Raw genomic sequence first — 7,374 nt, 5'->3', positions numbered from 1 at the left:
AGTAATGAGGATAGAAAGGAGAAGAGACCAGGAAGGCTTCTTTCAGAAGGGAGGATTTGAACGGAGTCTTTAAAAAAATAGTCAAAGACTCCAAGGAGACAAGAAGTGAAGAATATTCAGGCATGGGAGAGAATCAATGAAAAGGCATGCAGTTGTGAAAGGAATATTGTATATAAGGAACAGCATACAGAGGAATATCTCAGAGAGCACACAAAAAGGAATAAAAGACAGGAAAAGTAAAAAGGGGCCAAACCCTGGAAGGCTTTAAAAACAAAACAGATTATTTTATATTTGATTCTAGAGATAATCTGGAGCCAGAGCTGGAGTAGAGAAAGGCTTGAGGCAAGGAAACTAACCCAAAGCCTATTAAAGTAGTTCAGGTGAGTAACTGCCCTTATCAACCTTAGCCACAGATTGGATATGTAGGGTAATTGAGAATGAGAATAAGAAATCAAATAGGATGTAAGCCTGGGGTGCTAGGAGTATTTCAGTGCTCTAAACTGTCACAGGGAAGTTAGAAAGAGAGAAGGACTTGGGAAGAAAGCGATATCTGTTTTGGACATTTTGAGTTTGAAATGTGTATATGATATTTAGTTCAAGATGTCTGATAGGCATTTGGTAATATGAGACTAAAAGTGAGGAAAAATGTTAGGCCCGCAAAAATAGACCTGCGAATCGATCATGAGAATAGATGAAATACTCTATACTGAAAGACAGACAGTGTACTATACTATAGAAGAAAAATGCACAGGATAGAGCACAGTTAGTGAGTGCACATGATGTAGGGAATCATATAACAAACGTGTCTAGAAAAGAGTGATTCAAAAAGTAGTAGGAGAGCCACATGAAGGCAGTGTCACAAAAATCTAGAGAAAGAGAATAGACATTCTCCAAGGCTGAAATCAGGGGAGGCAGCATGAGGGCAGAAAAGGTATCAGAACGCAATCTCTTGACACCAGATTCAGTGCTCTTTCCACACTATTCTGCTGCTAAAGAATTACCCAGGCTGTCCTCTACAATCATGTCTTCCTTTTTCCTGCCTGCTATTCCTCAAAAACTTTACCTAGGCACCTTGTACGATCTCTAAATACCTCTCTCTATGCATTCCTTTACTTACTGACTCAAATCTTCTTCCCATTCTCAACCTGCACAGTAATTGTCTAGGAAAACTAAACTACAGTAACAGATATCACTTAGCCCAGAGAATCTGGCTCAAAAGCTAGTACAAAGATCTCTATTTGATATGAGACATAGTGTGATATAACAGAATGAGAACACTGGCTTTCAAGTCAGAAGGACTCTGGGGTACCTATGTTAATTATTTTCCATTTATCCTTTATATAGCTTGTTAATATATGGCAATTTGCAGTTGGACTTTAGATTTCATTAGACTGTGAGCTCCCTTGAGGACAAGGACTCTACTTTTTCCTTTCTTTGCATTCCAACCCACTCCTCACCACCAACAGTTTAGCACAGTGCCAGACACTTAAGAGGTTTTTAATAAATACTACTTACTTGGCTGACTGGCCTTCATTTCAGTTCCAACACAAGTTGCTCAACTGTGGGTAAGTCACTTTGTGTGAAGAAAATTATTAAGGGATCCCGAGTATAGAATCTAGCCCTGACACATTAACATTGGGCGTCAATATGCAATGTGGCCACAGAGGAAGAAGCTAGTGGAGTTTAAATGGCAGGGGCACTGAAGGAGAGAGGTTTTTCTTTTACTATTGCTCTTGACCAGACTGACTCCCTGGGCTGGGCTGGTGCGTGGCAAGTGGCAGTACAGGATGAAGGTGGCCAAGCTGGGCTAAAATCTGGGACCTGATCTTATCTTAAATTAGTAAAGCTGAAATCCTTCTCCCTCTCCCTGTAAATCTACTGAGGAGCCTCCAGACCAATTTTTATTTGTTACAACTTTAAACTCAGAACCTCCGCTTTTTCAGCCAAGCATACTTGAATTACTTCCCTCAAAGAATTCATTGTGAGAGAATCACTATTAATAATTATAACTACTATTGTTATTAAACTTATATTAAAAACAAAACAAAACCATCGCATCAAGGGAAAAGTTGACTAGAAAATTTACAGTAACCTTGGAAATCCACGTTGGCCACTAGCAAACGAGCTGTGCAAACACAAGTTTAGGGCGCTTCTTTTCATCTCTCGGGCAGTTTCCACAACTTTAAAACTGAAGGTCTGGCCCAAATGGTCTCTATTGCTATTCACAGATTTGAATATCTCATATTATCCTCCCCCAGTATCCCCCAAGTAGGGCTCTCGCATTAGACGCTCCAAGTCTCCAACATCAACAAACCAAATACAGCATCACCGAATAAAGCTCACCTCCAGATGCCATGGAAATCGCCTGCCCCTAACTGCAGGCTTACAGGTCAGCCCCTTAGAACGTGCGGTTAAGGCTTAAAGGGCCAGGTTAGAGGCTAACCACCCTAAAGTCCCAAGCTGGCCAGACTGAAGAGGAAGGGAAAGCGAGCTCGATGCCTGAGGGCAGTTAGCAGCTCAACTGACGAGAACCAGTCGGTCATTTAGTTCAAGACATAAGCAGGGTCTAATATGCAATGGCTCGCCCTCTGCGGTCAAGTTGTCTCCCCTTTAGCACCCAAAGCAGCAGACGGATGTGCAAGCAAAAGGGTTAACTCCACGCTGTTACCAATGCAGCTCAGAGACCAGAGTAAGAGTTCACCCAGTGCTCAGGCTCCTTTAAATGAGCCGGCGGGCTGGGGCCGGAATGCAGGTGAATCCTAAGCGCCCAAAAGCCAGCTGGGATGGGGGAGGGGGAAGCGGGGAGCCGCGCGTAAATCAGCTGATATCAGGTGCAGCTGTGAAGAGAGGAAGACACTCATCCGGGAAACTGAAACTCAAACTAAGCTGGTAGAAAAGAAACTGAAATTTTGGCTTCCTCAACAAGCACCGGGTGGAAAAAAATTTAGAAGGCTTAATAAGACAAAAACTGCCACCTGTGTGATCTTGAACACACAGGGTCCAGTTTAACATCTCTGGGCTTCTGTTAACTCTTCTGCAAACAAGCGGGGTAAGTAAGCAGGGTGTGACCTATTTTTGCCTTTGAAAAAAAATCATCAGTGTACAGTACAGTACTTAAGGGCCTAATAACTGTTAGCTAACTGATTAATCTCTAAGGCCCTACAAGCTCTAGATCAGAGATTCTTAACCCGGACTCAGTGAACTCCAGAAGTTTGTTTTTTCATATTTTGGTAACTTGTTACAAAGGGATAGGTTTTTTTTGGGGGGGGGGGATAACAGTTATGGGGGATGATGCTAATAATAATGATGTCCATCAGTTTGTACACATTCATATGTTTCTATTTATCATCATCCTTTTCTTATAGAACAATAATATTGTTATGGTCATAAAAGATATTTTTTAAAAGCCATTCTGTAGTGGATGGGCATCTACCTTAATTCTGATTCTTTGCTAGCTCACACAAAAAATACTGCTGAAAATATTTTGGCTTATATGTGGACAAGAACAAAAAATCTGTACAAATATGTTCTAAATAACACTATTTTTAATAGCAAAAACTAGAAACACTAGGTATTGGCTGGGAAGTGGCTGAACAAATTAAGGTATGTGAATGTAATTGAATATTATTGTACCATAAGAAACTATGAATAATTCACAGAAATATAGGAATCTTTATATAAGGTGATGGCAAATGAAAAAAGGAAAGCCAAAAGAACATTGCACTGATTACAATAATGTAGTTAAGGATAGCAATAAGGCAACATATTCATATGAGATACATTATAAAGACAAAATGATCAAGGAAAAAATTACAATATTAAGATCAAAAGAGACATCTTTTGAAGGTGGGGTAATTAATATTGCAAATATACAATTAAAATAAAACTTGATGCTTTGTTGGTGACTAGATTTCAAATATTTTAAACACAATTTTATTAACTAGAAGGTATTTTTTGAGGCTAGTGCCTTCAGTATAGATTCAGAAACCAAAAGAGTAATTACTTATTTAACTTGGACTTGTCAAGCCTATGTGAATAATAATGCTGATACTTAAGAGTTGATCTATGATAGAACATCTTCTATTTTAAAATGGCTTCTGAGGAAAAGTGACCTAAGAATCAAGAAACTGCTTTTCTTCCATATAAATGTGCATCTTTATAATTGAAAGAATCTAATGACTCTGTAGGTTAGAAAACAAAAGATGGCTTGAATTTTCCAGAGCTCTTTGCAATTCTTCCTATAGCTAAATCGGTGGATAATCTCATTTTCTCTATCACAGTGACCAGGGTGACTGAAGTCCTTAGAATGAACACTTTGTTGGGAACTCCCTTTTTGTATTGGAGGCTATAGGTCATCTGTATAAGGTACATTAAGGGTATAGTAATTTTTTAAACAGATTTTTAAATATATAACAACATAATATGATTTGTTATGAAAATGTGATAAATTATAATAAATATGTGTATTTAAGAGAAACAAATTGTTATATTAACTGTTTAAAAACTGTCTCATTCTTTTTCCCTCTCCCTCCTATCCCTTTTCTCCTCCCCAAGAAGGCAAGTAATATGATATAAATTGTACAGATATAATGATATAATATAATTCCCTGTTTGTCATGTTGTGAAACAAGATACACATTGCTTACATAGAGAATAATTCATGGAAAAATTAAAGTGAAGAATGGTATGTTTCAATTTGCATTTGGACTCCATCTGTTCCTTCTATGGAAGCGGATATCCTTTTTCATCATGAGTCCTTTGGAATTGTCCTTAGTTCTTGCCTTGTTGAAAACAGTTAAGGGGCAGCTGGGTGGCTCAGTGGATTGAGAGCCAGGCCCAGGAACAGGAGATCCTAGGTTCAAATATGGCCTCAGACACTTCTTAGCTGTGTGACCCTGGGCAAGTCACTTGACCCCCATTGCCTAGCCCTTACCACTCTTCTGCCTTGGAACCAATACACAATTGAGGGTCTCTCCTGCCCTATTTCAATATGTCCATCCTACCCATTAGCATATGGTTCCCAAACACCTCCTACTGCTTCTCAGTAAATATGCACAGATTGGAAAAGTTTGCATTGAAAACTGCAAGGAGTTCCATGAAGTAAATGTTACCTACAGACTGCAATCTCCCAGCACTAACTGCACAGCTCTGGGCATCATCACCACCCCAGAAAGCACCACAGGGGCTCAGTTTGTGAATGACTCCTCTATACTGCAAAGGTCAGAATGCAGAGAGGTGCAGTACACGGTGGTTGCATCAGACAGAGCAAGAAGCAGACCAAAACACTGCTTATTATCTCAATAGAAGGAAATTATTTTCCTGAGGAGGAGGGCTGTCCCACCTCATGTGCTGTGAACAAGAAATGTTTGGAGTGTGAGGAGTGTGGTGGCTTAGGTGCACTGATGGGTACAGTGAAAATGCCTCTCTGAGTGAGCTCAGAGATCTGCTGTCTGAATTTAACCTGCTAAAACAGGTCAACCACCCTCATGTTATTAAACTCTATGGAGCCTGCAGTCAGGACGGACCTCTCTACCTGATTGTGGAGTATGCATAGTTCTTTGGAGAGCTTCCTCTGGGAAAACTGAAAGGTGGGATAAAGCTACATGGGTGGTAATGGCAATCTAAATTCTAGCTACTTGGACAATCCAGATGAGAGAGCACTGACCATGGGAGATCTCATTTTCTTCGCCTGGCAGATTTCCCGAGGAATGCATTATCTTGCAGAAATGAAGCTGGTCCACTGTGATTTAGCAGCCAGGACACAAAATGAAGATTTCTGATTTTGGTCTTTCCCGAGATGTTTATGAAAAGGATTCTTATGCCAAAAGGAGCTGGGGTCAAATTCCTGTAAAGTGAATGACAATTGAGTCTCTTTTTGATCATATCTACACAACCAAAGTGATAGGTGGTCATTTGGTGTGCTTCTCTGGGAGATTGTGACAGTAGGAGGAAACCTCTATCCTGGTATTCCTCCTGAACATCTCTTTAACCTTCTGAAAATGGACTATCAAATGGAGAGGCCTGACAACTGCAGTGAAGAAATGTGCAATATGATGTTGCACTGCTGGAAGCAGGAGCCTGATAAGAAGCCAACATTTGGTGAAATCGGCAAAAACCTAGAGAAAATGACGGTGAAGAATAGGTGCTACTTGGATCTCACAGCTTCTGCTCCATCTAATTCCTTACTTTATGATGATGGCCTTTCAGAAGAGGAGACACCCCTGGTGGACTATAATAATGCTCCCCTCCTTCAAGCCCTCCCTTCCACATGTATTGAAAACAAACTCTATGGTAGAATTTCACATGCATTTACTAGATTCTAGCAACACACACACACACACAAACACAAAAACCACCCCTGATTTTTTTCTTCCTTCTGCACTATCCTCACACTCTGTATTCCTTTCAAGAGTATTTCTGGTCTGCATGAAATCAAAGTTTGCTTGGAAAGCTTTCTTTGTTTGTAAATGCTAAACTTTGCATTGGGTTTATATTTCATGCATTTTGCAACTGTTTAACAAGAAAAGGGATGTGAAAATAAGTAAAATTACCAAATAGATATGATAAAAGGAGAAAAATAGACCAGGGAATGATATTTCCCATTTGCATTGAAAATCTAGTCATTTTTCTTTCTTTCATGCTGTGGCAATTTACTGTATTCCTGGCTGCTGAGTGGGTAAGTGCATGATTGCTATTACAGGCTTATTGGACATAAATCACTTTAATCGGGCCCTGATTCAAGAACCTGTTATAATTTCATTTTTCCTTATTTAGGATTTTACATATCAGATTTGGATTTGGATATTTTATATTTCATCCAGTAGTTACTATTTTTTCTTTTTTTATTCTTGTTTACTTCAAGTGATTATTAATAAATCTTATAAAATATAATACTTGGAGTTATTGTATAATAATTTTTAAGCTTACATTTCCTATATTCCAAATTGATACCAGTAACAGAAAAGCCTGGAAGAGGAACATGTTTAGAAGGAAAGATGATAAGATCCATTTTGGAGATTTTGAATTTGATACAACTATCCAACCAGCAATTGCAGATGCAGCACCAGAGTTCAGGACATAGAGATAAGGTCTGGATATATAATTGGAAGTCCTAAAATCACATATTTAGAGTTGAAAGGGGGCTACAAGGACATCCAGTCCAACTACATAATTTTTCAGATAAGGAAACTGATACCTATGGAAGTAAGGTGAATTATCCAAGGTCACACAGGCAGTTTATGCTAGGGCTGGGAGTTGCACCAAAACTGCCCTGACTCTGAGCTGCTTTTGACTTGACATTCCTTCAAATACTATGCTTTAATAAAAGTGTAAAGAAAAGGGAGGGATGCAAAAGGAGGAATCACATTAGAGAAG

The 7,374-nt window shown here is 39.2% G+C and overlaps 1 pseudogene; it reads left to right on the top strand.

The window, feature by feature from the left end:
* Positions 1-5,013: 5,013 nt before the first annotated feature.
* Positions 5,014-6,356, top strand: LOC123250247 (annotated as a pseudogene).
* Positions 6,357-7,374: the final 1,018 nt, after the last annotated feature.

This window comes from Gracilinanus agilis, chromosome 1 (assembly GCF_016433145.1).
Source record: "Gracilinanus agilis isolate LMUSP501 chromosome 1, AgileGrace, whole genome shotgun sequence".
Lineage (NCBI taxonomy): Eukaryota > Metazoa > Chordata > Mammalia > Didelphimorphia > Didelphidae > Gracilinanus > Gracilinanus agilis.
Note: the sequence above shows the minus strand (reverse complement) of the source record. Positions and strands in the feature narration are given on the sequence as shown.